The 14736-nt window shown below is 42.2% G+C and overlaps 1 protein-coding gene across 3 annotated transcripts in view; it reads left to right on the forward strand.

Annotated features, from left to right (window-relative positions):
• Positions 1-14736, forward strand: part of LOC136708124 (tumor necrosis factor receptor superfamily member 11B-like) — a 104874-nt gene that overhangs the window by 4401 nt on the left and 85737 nt on the right. For all 3 annotated transcript variants that reach the window (XM_066682412.1, XM_066682415.1, XM_066682413.1), the window contains exons 2-3: positions 2162-2242; positions 6192-6317. The gene's annotated coding sequence lies outside the window, so the exon portion shown is untranslated. The remainder of the gene's footprint in view (positions 1-2161; positions 2243-6191; positions 6318-14736) is intronic.

The following is a 14736-nucleotide window of genomic DNA, read 5'->3' on the forward strand; positions in this document are numbered from 1 at the left end:
CACTTCGTTCACAGGATGCCCATCTACTCTTTGTTCCTCACATTAAGAAAAACACAGCAGGAGGAAGAGCCTTTTCTCACAAAGCTCCTCAACTCTGGAATAGCCTCCGGTTACTGTTCGGGGCTCAGACACACTCTCAATCTTTAAATCTAGATTAAAAACCTACCTTTTCAAACAAGCTTTTGGTTAATCACTCACCTTCAGGTTACTCCTTCTATATTGGTGTTCGGGCTGGTTTTCATATTATCACTGTTCTGTATTAATCCTGTCATATCACCATAGCTACAGCATTCTTAGTTAGCTTTGTAGTACCTGCCAACAACGCTGTCTGTCGCTGGGTTCTCTTGCCTGACCAGTGGAAGCTTTTTTCGCAGGACAAATTTCCCCGTTCTTTACCATGACCCTACTAACCTTTTGTATTTTTATTTGTTCCCTTTGTCTGGCTTTCTTTCTCCTGTCTCTCTCTCTCATGCTTTGAGATGTCCTGCTGCTCTCCAGGTTTTGCCCTGATCCAGCCCGTGTCCTGTACAAGATCCTGGCCTTGCTAAGACTCATACATCACTAATATCATCATCCTCACCATTTTCATTTCTACTTCTCCATCATCACTAATATACTACATTTATATTACTATAACCCCTTCACTTTTACTTCTGTTCTCTATTGTGTCTCCGGTGTCGACCCGAGGAGGATGGGTTCCCCGTATGAGTCTTGGTTCCTTCCAAGGTTTCTTCCTCGTGTGCTGAGGGAGTTTTTCCTTGCCACTGTTGCCCCTGGCTTGCTCATAGGAGGCTTGGACCCGGATCTCTGTAAAGCTGCTTTGTGACGACTTTTTGTTGTGAAAAGCGCTATATAAATAAAATTTGATTGATTGATTGACAGTCACCCGGAGGAAACCCACGCGGACACAGAGAGAACACACCACACTCCTCACAGACAGTCACTCGGAGCAGGAATTGAACCCACAACCTTCATGTCCCTGGAGCTGTGTGACTGCGACACCTACCTGCTGCGCCACCGTGCTGCCCTTGATGAAAATGTGATGAGCTGAAAATAAAAATCCCCAACATCTAGAATCCACTACAATGAAAATGCAATGAAAACATGAGCTTTAAGGAAATATCAGTCAGAATTATTGCTAAAACCACTGAGCATTAACACAGTTGTAGGCTTATAATGTGTAAAAGGTAAGAAACTGTTTACAGTCTGGCCTTCCCAGGAGGACACTGATGACTTAATACCATTCAAGAAAAATCAGTAATGACGTCCAAAGTAATGTCATTTTACAGAGTGCAAATTTGAGAAAGTCACAACACACTACACAACACCGCTCAGCACAACCAAGACCAGAAAGAGCATGCTGTAATTCACAGAACATCATAAAGTTGAACCAGAGGATATTTGAATTAAATATTTATGGTGTTTTCATAATTTAAATGTGACATTCACAGTTGTGAAGAAAAAAAACACTTTTTATAAAATTCAAATGATGTTTCCTCACTATTTGCTGGTCTCCAGTCTGTTTGTACAGGGGTTAAACTGAAACACCTGTCATTGTAGTGTGGGAGGTTTCATGGCTAAATTGGAGCAGCCTGGTGGACAATCTTCATTAACTCCACACTGCACCAGTAAGACCATGTGCATCCAATGGTTCAAACACTGTGTCCTGAAGGCGGTGCCGTGTATCAGGACGACAATGCACCAATACACACAGCGAGACTGGTGAAAGACTGGTTTGATGAACATGAAAGTGAAGTTGAACATCTCCCATGGCCTGCACAGTCACCAGATCTAAATATTATTGAGCCACTTTGGGGTGTTTTGGAGGAGCGAGTCAGGAAACGTTTTCCTCCACCAGCATCACGTAGAGACCTGGCCACTATCCTGTAAGAAGAATGGCTTCAAATCCCTCTGACCACTGTGCAGGACTTGTGTATGTCATTCCCAAGACGAACTGACGCTGTATCGGCCGCAAAAGGAGGCCCTACACCGCACTAATAAATTACTGTGGTCTAAAACCAGGTGTTTCACTTTCATTGTCCAACCCCTGTGTGTTCTAAACCGGTCTAATGTGTTTATGAAGCAGTGTCTTGGTCTGATATGCTTCTCTCTCTCTCTCTCTCTCTCTCTCTCTCTCTCTCTCTCTCTCTGTTTATGTCAGAGGCATTGGAGTATTTTCCAAACTCCAGACATTGGAAAACGAGAACCGAAATGAGGATTTTGCTCTGCTCTTTCTCCATATGTGAGTAATACTGACTTATTTTTGCTGTTTCTTATCATTTAAGGTGGTAATGTCTTCATTCATTCATCATCGGTAACCGCTTATCCAGGTCAGGGTCACGGAAGGTGATGGTCCTTCTTTGCTCAAAGTGGATGTGTTCTACTGCTTGTTCCACAAGTGAACACAGTTCTCTTTGGTCTCAGTGAAACCTCAGGGATATGCTTTGGTCAATATACCACAAAGTTTAAACACCACAGCACTTTTCTTCTTGTCTTACCATGTCTAAGCAGCCCTGTTCAAAATGGACGGTTTCAGCACCTGTTGAAAATGAAACCAAACATGTCTCTCAGAGACGCAAGGAGAAGCAGCTCAGGTTTTATTCACTTTTACTTTGTTTTCTTTCTGTGCTCTTGTTTCTCTGCATTTGTGTTATATTTTGCTCCCTTTAACCTTGTCTTTGCACACTCACATAAATGTGGGTCCAGAACTTTGGTTGGAGAGGCTCAACTCTCTGCTGTCTTTTTGAGATTCAGTACAAAATCAGAACAAACCGTTTCATCCTATATCTCCATACAACAGACTTCAACGCGTAAGTTCAGACATTCTCTTTTTAGTTCAGTCCAGACATGAGGTGGTAGTAAAGTACATTTTTTCCTAATCGATTATCCCAATTATTCAAATTGTATTTTTGTTTAAGTGACTGTGAGCAAGGGTGGCACGGTGGCGCAGCAGGTAGTGTCGCAGTCACACAGCTCCAGGGGCCTGGAGGTTGTGGGTTCGATTCCTGCTCCGGGTGACTGTCTGTGAGGAGTGTGGTGTGTTTTCCCTGTGTCTGCGTGGGTTTCCTCTGGGTGACTGTCTGAGGAGTGTGGTGTGTTCTCTCTGTGTCTGCGTGGGTTTTCTCCGGGTGACTGTCTGTGAGGAGTGTGGTGTGTTCTCCCTGTGTCTGCGTGGGTTTCCTCCGGGTGACTGTCTGTGAGGAGTGTGGTGTGTTTTCCCTGTCTGCGCGTGGGTTTCCTCCGGGTGACTGTCCGTGAGGAGTTGGTGTGTTCTCCCTGTGTCTGCATGGGTTTCCTCTGGGTGACTGTCTGTGAGGAGTTGGTGTGTTCTCCCTGTGTCTGCATGGGTTTCCTCTGGGTGACTGTCTGTGAGGAGTTGGTGTGTTCTCCCTGTGTCTGCATGGGTTTCCTCCGGGTGACTGTCTGTGAGGAGTGTGGTGTGTTCTCTCTGTGTCTGCATGGGTTTCCTCTGGGTGCTCCCGTTTCCTCCCACAGTCCAAAAACACATGTTGGTAGGTGGATTGGCTACTTAAAAGTGTCTGTAGGTGGACTAGTGCCCCCTCCAGGGTGTATTCCCGCCTTGCGCACAATGATTCCAGGTAGGCTCTGGACCCACCGCAATCCTGAACTGGATAAGGGTTACAGATAATGAATGAATGAATGATTGTGAGCACCCTGAGCATAAATATAGATTTTGAAATGTTAAATTTTTGTAAAGCAACTGTAATATATAAAATGCCAAGAACATTGAGCTTTGTTGTTACATCTTCATTCGAACTGATTAAGCTGTTTCAGTTTAATCATGATCTTTTGATACTTGTGGACTTGGTTATTTTAAAATCACGTCATGTCTGTGCCATAAGGTGTAATTGAAAGATGCTAACATGTTACATTTTAGGCAAAGAGTAGGGCAAGTAAAAAAAAAAAAACTAATGAAATTGGTGAAACAAGTCTGTAACATATTGCTTTAGAAAGGAATATTGCTTTTTTTCCTCCATGATCTTTGCACCTCAGGCCATTTGGGAAAACAGATTGTATTTTTGTTCCATGGCTGTGTCTTGTGGTGCCACATTCTTTGGTTATAAATCTCCCCTGCTTTTACTTTGAGACAATGTATATTGACCCTGGTTATATATTCATAAATCACTTCAGCCAATCGTGGATGTTTCTGCATCTTGATGAGAAGGTGAATGCCACTTTCACATTTTCCAACGTAGAGCCCATAGATGTTAGTTATTTTACTCCATGCAAAAGCTTTTAAACAATAAATGTTTTCAGACATTTCTAAGTGGAAGGTGTGCTTTTTTAATTTATATTTCGATTCAGTTATTATTTTCTTCAACATTTTAGTAGAACTCTCTACTCTAGATTATTCGGCTTCTAGTTTTATTCCACTGAGGTGATATATTATAGCACAATTTGATAGGAAGTCTACCTACGCATATTTCTGCTACCTGTGACATTTCTCTGGAGTGGGATATCTACATTTCCACAGAGAAAGGTCTGGCAAAGATGGAGGTGTTTGTCTTGGACGCTCTTCAGACACAGACCGTGGAGCTTTACCATTTAGCTATGTCCTGTGGAATGTGCCATTTGCAAATTTGTTTACTATGACCTTTACTACATTAGTCTATAAAACTGCTACAAGTAGCCAGAGCAATTTTCCAGGCATTTCACCTGAATACATAACGATAGGGCAGTGGCTATGTGGACACGGAGAGGCATGTTGTAAATGCAAATCAGACATTCACTTCTAGCGAATCAGTTAATGGTAGAAAGGTTAAATAAAAAGGAACATTTACCGTGTTGCACACAAATAATACCTATTTATAAACAAATAATGCTATTTATTTATACCGTTAAATACTGACATTGAATTCATGGTGATGAGGTACTTGAGAAGTGCTCTACTGTTATTTGTGTAAGCTTTAATGCAATAGGATAAAAGCTTATGGAAATACTATGTTTATTTTTAGGAGACCAACTTTTTAACAGACATTACCACAGCTTTACAGAAATCTACATTCAAATCAGGAGTGACCAATTGTATTTATTTTTTATTAGAAAGGGGAAATACATTTTAAAAATTGGACAGAGCCGATGGGCTGACTCCTGATGTAATTATCAATCACACTGCATGGGAAAAATATGTAATAAAGACCATACCACTTCTCACTGTAGCATTAGCCCCATTGTAATCATATTAATGTGGCCTGCCCATGTAATTCTAACTATTCAGCATTTGAAAATGCACATGGAATTGACTGTAGGGAGGAGTTTATTTTACAAAGAAGAGATGGAAAAGATTCAGCTATAGGAACTAACAGTGCTAGCAACTACCATATGCTTAACCAGCAAAGACACACAGCACATAATTTAATAATGTGGGAAAAACAAGGGCTGTGGAAGGGGAAAACACAAACCGGGAGGAAACCCACGCAGACACAGAGAGAACACACCACACTCCTCACAGTCAGTCACCCGGAGGAAACCCACGCGGACACAGAGAGAACACACCACACTCCTCACAGACAGTCACCCAGAGGAAACCCACGCAGACACAGGGAGAACACACCACACTCCTCACAAACAGTCACCCAGAGGAAACCCACGCAGACACAGGGAGAACACACCACACTCCTCACAGTCAGTCACCCGGAGGAAACCCACGCAGACACAGAGAGAACACACCACAGTCCTCACAGACAGTCACCCAGAGGAAACCCACGCAGACACAGAGAGAACACACCACACTCCTCACAGACAGTCACCCAGAGGAAACCCACGCAGACACAGGGAGAACACACCACACTCCTCACAAACAGTGGCCTGATTGAATCAAGAGCCCCAGGACCCTGGAGTTGTTACAGGGACACTACTTGAAGCCATTATAAATAAATAGAGATAATTAATTTTAGTTATTACAGAAAGTTGTAGTTAGAGTCCTAAATCCTGCTGTCCAAGAAAACGTACCTGGGAAATGGAAATTTGAAAAGAAAAGGCAAATATGTTCTGAATTTTAGCACTAATTAATTAAAATAATTATTTACTCCATGTTTCAGGCCAAAGTTCAATGTTCTCACATTGTATGGGGTTTTCAGGTAATGACCAGAAAACAGGACAGAAATGAAATGTAGTCGAGCATCTCCATCTGGCTGACTACAAATAATCCTTTGTTTCTTTATTTTCAGAGGCTGCAGAGGCTGTTGATGTGACTCGACATGAGACTGAGTTTTATGGAAGCTGGGGTCTGCAGTGTTTGCTTTTACTTCAAATGAACTGCAGCACTCTCTCTGTGGTGTGATAAACACGAAAAGGTCAGATTTATTTTGTTAACTTATTTTTATATGCATTGCTTCTTTCTTTGCCTTGAAATAGATGACCTGTCGCACTGCCATGAACCTGCTGTCAGCTCGCTCTGTTGGGAACATTTGACCATCTCTTAATATGGAAAACCTTTTTTCAAATTATTATGAGCAAATTTTTGCCTGTGGCCCCAGCATATTTTTTAATTACACTTTGTTAAAATATTATGTAGTATGACAAGTGTCTGCTTAATAGTGACACAGAAGTAGTGTATTTTGCTGTTTTATCCTTGCACTTCTAGTGAACTCGTTCGGGGGAGGTGCACATCAGGCTACAGTATTCATTCATTCATTATCTGTAGCCCTTATCCAGTTCAGGGTCGCGGTGGGTCCAGAGCCTACCTGGAATCATTGGGCGCAAGGTGGGAATACACCCTGGAGGGGGCGCCAGTCCTTCACAGGGCAACACAGACACACACACACATTCACTCACACACTCACACCTACGGACACTTTTGAGTCACCAATCCATCTACCAACGTGTGTTTTTGGACTGTGGGAGGAAACTGGAGCACCCGGAGGAAACTCATGCAGACACAGGAAGAACACACCACACTCCTCACAGACAGTCACCCGGAGGAAACCCACACAGACACAGGAAGAACACACCACACTCCTCACAGACAGTCACCCGGAGGAAACCCACGCGGACACAGGGAAAACACACCACACTCCTCACAGACAGTCACCCGGAGGAAACCCACACAGACACAGGAAGAACACACCACACTCCTCACAGACAGTCACCCGGAGGAAACCCACGCGGACACAGGGAAAACACACCACACTCCTCACAGACAGTCACCCGGAGCGGGAATCAAAACCCCAACCTCCAGGATCCTGGAGCTGTGTGACTGCAACACTACCTGCTGCGCCACTGTGCCGCCCTCATTAAATACTGTTTTTGTTAATTTCTGGAACTATACATTTTTTATTTAGCATTTTCCCACATTACACCACAAATAATTTAAATTTCTCTTCTTTTTTTTTTGGGGAGGAAGAAATCGCATGTATGGAATAACAAATTATTTTGGTTTTAATTCAGTACTTGTACATTTTAGAGTACTGACTTTTTCTTAAGTATGTATGCTGTAGCCTGCGGTACGGTGGCGCAGCATGTAGTGTCGTAGTCACACAGCTCCAGGGGCCTGGAGGCTGTGGGTTCCATTCCCGCTCCGGAGTTGGTGTGTTCTCCCCGTGTCTGCGTGGGTTTCCTCCGGGTGACTGTCTGTGAGGAGTGTGGTGTGTTCTCTCTGTGTCTGCATGGGTTTCCTCCCACAGTCCAAAAACACACGTAGGTAGGTGGATTGGCGACTCAAAAGTGTCTGTAGGTGTGAGTGTGAGAGTGAATGTGTGTGTGTCTGTGTTGCCCTGTGAAGGACTGGCGCCCCCTCCAGGGTGTATTCCCACCTTGCGCCCAATGATTCCAGGTAGGCTCTGGTCCCACCGCGACCCTGAACTGGATAAGAGTTACCGATAATGAATGAATGAATGAATATTTAATGAAACCGAAATGTTTCAATTATTAGCTACATTATTACATAATTCTCCTGATTGCTTAATTCTTAGTAAGTATCTGTTTCCTTCAAATTCCTCCTTCCTTCAAATAAACATATACAGGGGGTCCTCGACTTACGACGTTGATCCGTTCCTACGTCGCGTCGTAAACCGATTTTCGGTGTAAGTCGGAACATACGTACATACTGTACGTAAATAACTTACTGTAAGCACTTATCCTATCCTAACACCTATCCTCCTCGGTCCCGAGCCGCGTAACCGTGTATTCTTCCGCCGCGCCGCGCACACCACACACAAAGTTCGCGTTACGACGTTTACGGCGCAAAACCACGTAAGTCGAAACAAGGCTTTATACAGTAAATGGGAGATGTGTCGTAACCACGAAACATCGTAACTCAGGACTGACGTAACCCGAGGGCCTCCTCTATGTTAAAGCAGACTGTTGGGAGACTGTATAATCATCGTTATCACTTTTTATGTTGCATTTACTGTTAGCCCACGCTAATTGGCTAGAACTCAGTTACTCCACTTTGCTCAAATTTGCCAGCTACAAACACTTTTATGATTTAAGCAATTTATGATTTAAAAAAAGCCCAACTGATGAACTGACCAGTGCTTTTTAAGGACTTTTCCTATTTCACTTCTATTTCTTACACTGAAGTAATCAAGTGGCAACAGAACCCTGGAGCACAGTCCTTTATGAAGGAATCTGATTGGCTGTTTAAGAGCCAGGGTGGGAGCATTGTTGCGGTTCGTGTGTTCCTTGTACTTTCCCGAAAGGTCACATTTAACTAAAACACGTTTAATTGAATTTATCATATGTTCTGTCAAAGGTTATTTAAAGGTTATTGATGACATATATTGTGATACATATTGCTAGTGTTTTATCACCCGGGCCTAATGCCAGGTCATTTCCAACCTGGTTCCCCAGCAGTTCCTCTTTCACTGTGCTCTGTTCTTGGGTTAGTGTGCTGCTGCAGGACATTTGCTTTGGTGGAACAGCAGAACTCTGTTTCCTAAGTGCGCATTCCTACTGTTCCAGTCTGGCACGGCCTGAATGTTGTGCTCTGGTATTTTCTGCACATTTACCTCTGACCAGGCTCCTCTGTACCCTGTTACCTTAGATAAGTGGGATTAGGATCGGACTTCAACCGTGAGCTGTTTGCATGACAAAGGTGTCACTTTGGCATTCCAACATTTTTGTCCAGGAGGTGCCCTACTTTATTTCTGTTTGCACAGCTCAGTGTTTCACTGCCTCTTTGAGAAGGAGGCTTTTGTATCCACAAGGCCCTGTTCTGCCCCCTTTCAGTGTGTGAGACAGACACAGCCTCTCAGTGAGGACAGATATGATTATGTTTGATGAGAGATTAGCTGCACACCTGCATTTTCCATGAAGTGTTTTAAACTAGGTTGATATTTAATGCTATCAGTATCAGGGCTGTTTTGAAGGGCCCTAGAGTTTACAAGGGTTTCTGACATTCTCTAAAGGGTACAATGAGCCCTTTGTTTGTGTCAAAAAGCACTATCGTGCTTGAGACTACAATAATACATGTGATATAGTTTTCAAAATTGTTGTACACTTCATTTTAGTTGTGTGTGTGGATGATATAATTGTGTTTAGATTATAGACAGTATTGAATTAATTCTTTGCAGTGGGGCAGCCATGGCCTATAATTTCTAATTTTGGGAAACAGGCTTTGGAATATAATGTTGATGGTTCGATCCCCAGGACCGGCAAGACATTTTAGGGCAGGGGATTGAAGGAAGAACACCTTCTCCACACACACATCTCCTCCCTCAACATCCATGGCTGAACAGCCCTGGAGTAAGACAACTTACCCTTGGCTGCTCCCAAAGCAATAGGGATGGCTGTGTGTGTGTGTGTGTGTGTGTGTGTGTGCGTTCAAATTCACTGTCATGGATTAAATGTGGGCAAAAATGACATTGAATATTTTATAATGAAAAACATAGCACATTTAAAAAAGAAAATGGCTCATCTTGACAATAAATGTGGTTTTACTTATTAAAGGCTAAGCACCAGCTCTATGAAAGTGTCAAACAAATAAATACAGTGGAGTTTGAGTTCCTAACTTGTGTTTATTGAGAGTCAGAAAACATGTTATTTCTTACTAATTGAAGGAATAAGGTTTAAAAGACCGTTGGTCCCCCCCCCCCACGGTGTTGGGAAACTCTAATAGGCGTCTTGCCTGTGACGTAGATGGTGGACAACACTCTAGAAGCTGCACTTAATTTAATGCAAAATGAGGAAAAGGTGTGTTGTTTTTGGCTGCAATCATTCAATGTACAGTGGGACATCTGTGAACAAATGACCCAAAGATCCCAAAATATCCAGAAAATGGACTAAATTTGTCCACTTTAAACGGGCACTTTGGAAAGGACCCTCCGCTCACTCCGTTATCTGTAGCTCATTTCACTGGCGCTTTTCCAACAATATGGGCATGTAAGGACACCAACGAAAGGTGTTCAAGAGCCTCTGTAACATGGAGGTAAACAGGGTAAGGACACTCACTTCGCCTGTTTTAGTTGGTGTTAGTTAACGTTAGCTTGACTCGCTAAACTCGGTGTCTCAGATTATACTCGGCTACGTAGCTGCATTACGGAGGTTTATAGTGTCGGATGAATTCGAGTTCGACTTCGATCACATTTACAAGAATAACGGTGCCTCTACATTTGAGTTTAGCTTATTGCTAGGCTATTGTCATGAATAATGTTGGTTATTTAGCTAGATACTGTCATAACAGTCAGTCATAACGGTATTTTACCGCGGCGTTGTTCGGCTGTTGTCCACCAGTGACGTCACGGTTGCGTTAGAGAATTTCCGTAGAGAGCTCGGGTTTTTCCGTCAATTTAATAAAATTGTCAGTTTTAAAGCAAATTAAGCAGCTATTTTCATTTTATTTCACACTTATATATGTCAGTAACTACAATAATGTGGAATATTCATGGAGGTCCATTAAGTGGTGCTCAGCCTTTAAAAAATACTTTAGAATCAGGGATTACAAACACATATTTATCGTTATTGATAACGGGGACCATTATAAATTCCCTTTTTATTGTTTATAAGCAAAAAATATTTATTCCACCTTAATGATATTATGTCCTGCACCTGTGTGCCAATAAAATACAGGGCTGCATTCTTTAAGTTGTGTTCTTTTCTTATGGAAACACCTCTCACTTCAGTTTACTAGATAGAGGTGGTGCAAATATTTGTCACATTATCGTTTTTTTTTTTTATACCTTTATCATTAAATTTGCTGATCTTTTGACTAAATGAACGCAGTCAGTAAAGTTCAAGTTTGTTTCCTGATGTCTCTGTGCCCTCCAGTCCTTATGTTAACATTAAATATTGATTAATAAACATAGGCACTGGATGGTTTCTATAAGAATAGGATGTATCCTCCGTGGGAGTAAATGTACAAGATAGCAGTTTGGTGTATTTCCATAAAAGCAAAGAGCTAGGAACCTGATCCTAGATATGTGCGGTCACTTAGTGGCCCGGTGCGAATGCAGGTGTTGGACCTCTGCATGTTGCTGGACTGGGGTGAGCAATAACACCAGCACATAGAATCTTGCACCTAAACAGCAGGAGTGGTCAAGGTTGTAAAAGTACTTTTTTTTTCTCTCCAATTTGAACAAAGCTGGAATGCATCTCACTCCAAGGAGAGGTTCAAAAACTGCACGGTAGAAGTGTAGTTTGGTGGGTCACAATTTATAGTGCTCTCTCTTTCTGTTTACTCACTTTACTGGCACGGTGAAAAAGGCAGAGGTGGCCTTTAGATTTATTGGGGCTATTCGGAGAACATTCAGATGCTGCACTGTACATAAATCAACCTGGCCCAGAAAAGCCTCTGATGTTCTTGGCCATTCTGCCCAATTTGCGAAAGCACACAAAACGGTGGTCCAGTCTTTGTTTTGGTGGAGGCTCCCAGCTGGACGTGAGAGCCGTGCGCCAAAACCAATGAACGAGTTTGATGGATTAGTGTGAAGGGAATGTAACCACAGCACGAAACAATAATTATGTCGCTTCTTACTTGGCAGTGATTGGACCCGTTTGCATTTTTTGATTTTCATATTTGGAGAGTTGTGGAAAGTCTGCATTCAGCCCTGTGTCCTGGGTGGAATATCGTAGGCGCCAGTGACGTACAAACTGCCAGATGAGGTGATCTCAGTGTACATGTTCTCAGTAGTGCTCTCAGCCTAGAAATGCCTTATTGTGCTGCTAGAAATTGTTTTGTTAAATTGTTTTAGTAGAACAAAGCTGTTGATTAGATTAGAGGAACCACTGATACTCGGCCTCAAAATGTCAGAGTCACATACATAATGTTACAAAGTGAGAGAACTGATATGGGTTTCTAGGAACAGACTCTCCATTAATGTTTCAACTGGCCAGTTGAAGTTAATTCTGTATAAAGTATGAATAATAATACAATATTTCATTGAAAAAACAAAGATGCATATTTTTTGTATTTTTTTGGACTGTCTTTCTCTATTATCTTCAAGAGAACAAAGAGCAGAATAAAGTCAACACCAAGGCAAGCAAATCAGACTAAACGAGCGAGGAGAAATGAGTACTGATTACATATGGTAAAAATTATAACGGAGAAGACAACAAAGCAAAAATTTTTATTTTTAAATAAAAAGATTTTATGGTCCTTGCTGTTCATTCTGGGGCTCATGTGTTGAAACTGGACGTTCTGAACAGGGCTGTTTATATGGAGAGAACACAGCTGTGGGGGCTTGATCCTTGTGTTGTTTTGACCAAAGCATGTTCCAGGTATTCCATTAAGACCCCAAGGGACAGCGCTAACTTACGGAAAAGTGGACATTCAGTACCAGTCAAAAGTTTGGACACACCTTCTCATTACTGATTAGTGGAACGGGGCTATTCCCTGTACAGAACTGTACCAGACCCTACCTCTGCACAACCCCAGTTACGGTCCCACATTCAGAAGGGAGCGGTTCTACAGATTAACTCTCGACGAGGGCCACAGCTGTTCACTGAAAACCGTTCCAGGTGACGACCTCATGAAGCCAACCGAGAGAACGGAGAGAGTGTGTGAAGCTGTCATCAAAGCAACAGGGGGCTACTTTTAAGAATCTAAATTATAAAACATATTCTGGTTTGTTTAACAGTTTTTTGTTTACTACATAATTCCATATGTGTTCCTTCAAAGTTTTAATGGCTTAACAGCACCTGAAACTATGGATACTGCAAGTCTGTGCTAGCATTTCTCCTGCGGTGTTGCTATCAGTGTGTGAAGAGTGGGAGAAGAGGGTTGTATTGACAATCCAACACAATGGGCAGCACTTTGAACACATTTTATAAGTGGTCAGACACTTGTAAATAACTCATGAAAGAATAAAGTTACATTAAAACCAAGCACACCATTGTTTTTCTTGTGAAATTCCCAATAAGTTTGATGTGTCACATGACCCTCTTCCCATTGAAAAAACAAACCGATTCAAATGGCCAACTTCAAAATGGCCGCCATGGTCACCTCCTATCTTGAAAAGTTTCCCCCCTCCCATCTACTAATGTGCCACAAACAGGAAGTTAATATCACCAACCATTCCCATTTTATTAAGGTGTATCCATATATATGGCCCACCCTGTAGAAAATAATAAAAAAACATTGAATGAGATGTCGTCCAAACGTAACTGGTACTGTGTTCACATTATGTGGAAAATGGCCCAGAACAAAGGAAACCCTCCCTGAGTGGGTGTGTCCAATCATTTGACTGGTACTGTATGTTTCATTTAAGTAAACCAAGGCAGGCCTAATAATGAATGTCCACCCACATTAATATAATGCTCAAGAAAGGTATGGAACTGTTACAGTTCACAGTTCAAAAGATAATAAATGTAACCTTTGCTTGGAAAAGAATGCCTGTTTAACTGAAGAGTGCAGTTGTGCCTTTTTGACACATGTTGGAGTTCACCCTCTAGTGGTGAGTGTGCACAGTTCTTCAGAGTGAAGATTTCTTAAGAGCTCAGTTTAAGAATGATATCTTAACTTGTACAAAGTTTTGCCAAATCTGACCTGTTTAAATCTGACTAAAACTTTTTTATAATTGTTCAGTTTTATTTTAACTCTTTGTGGTTGAGCTGAGTGGTGTGTGTGGGTGAGTGTGTTTGTGTTACAGTTTTATTTACTTATAAATTGCTGTACAAATATACCACAATATCAAATATCTCACATCAGCACATCCAGTGTATTAACTGTTGGTTGACTTTCTGCCTGATACATTCCATACCTTGACATGTATGACAGTTACCAGATCATAGATGTTTTCCCATCACATTGTGAGTTATTTTAATCTTGTGTCTGATAGGTAATATTTTATTGTCATCATTACTGCATAGGCATTGAATCCTGTAGCCAGCAAGCTGGCTAAATTTGCCTAAAGTTTAGAAACCTCTCAGAAACTTGCATCAGCTTTTTTTTTTTTTTTTTTTTTAATAAGTAAAACAAGGTGTTTTATGGACGGCTCGATGGCACAGCAGGTAAGTGTCGCAGTCACACAGCTCCAGGGTCCTGGAGGTTTTGGGTTCGATTCCCGCTCCAGGTGACTGTCTGTGAGGAGTGTGGTGTGTTCTCCCTGCGTCTGCATGGGTTTCCTCTGGGTGACTGTCTGTGAGGAGTGTGATGTGTTCTCCCTGTGTCCGCGTGGGTTTCCTCCGGGTGACTGTCTGTGAGGAGTGTGGTGTGTTCTCCCTGCGTCTGCGTGGGTTTCCTCTGGGTGACTGTCTGTGAGGAGTGTGGTGTGTTCTCCCTGTGTCTGCGTGGGTTTCCTCTGGGTGACTGTCTGTGAGGAGTGTGTTGTGTTCTCT

Source organism: Hoplias malabaricus, chromosome 10, assembly GCF_029633855.1.
Source record: "Hoplias malabaricus isolate fHopMal1 chromosome 10, fHopMal1.hap1, whole genome shotgun sequence".
Taxonomy (NCBI): Eukaryota; Metazoa; Chordata; class Actinopteri; order Characiformes; family Erythrinidae; genus Hoplias; species Hoplias malabaricus.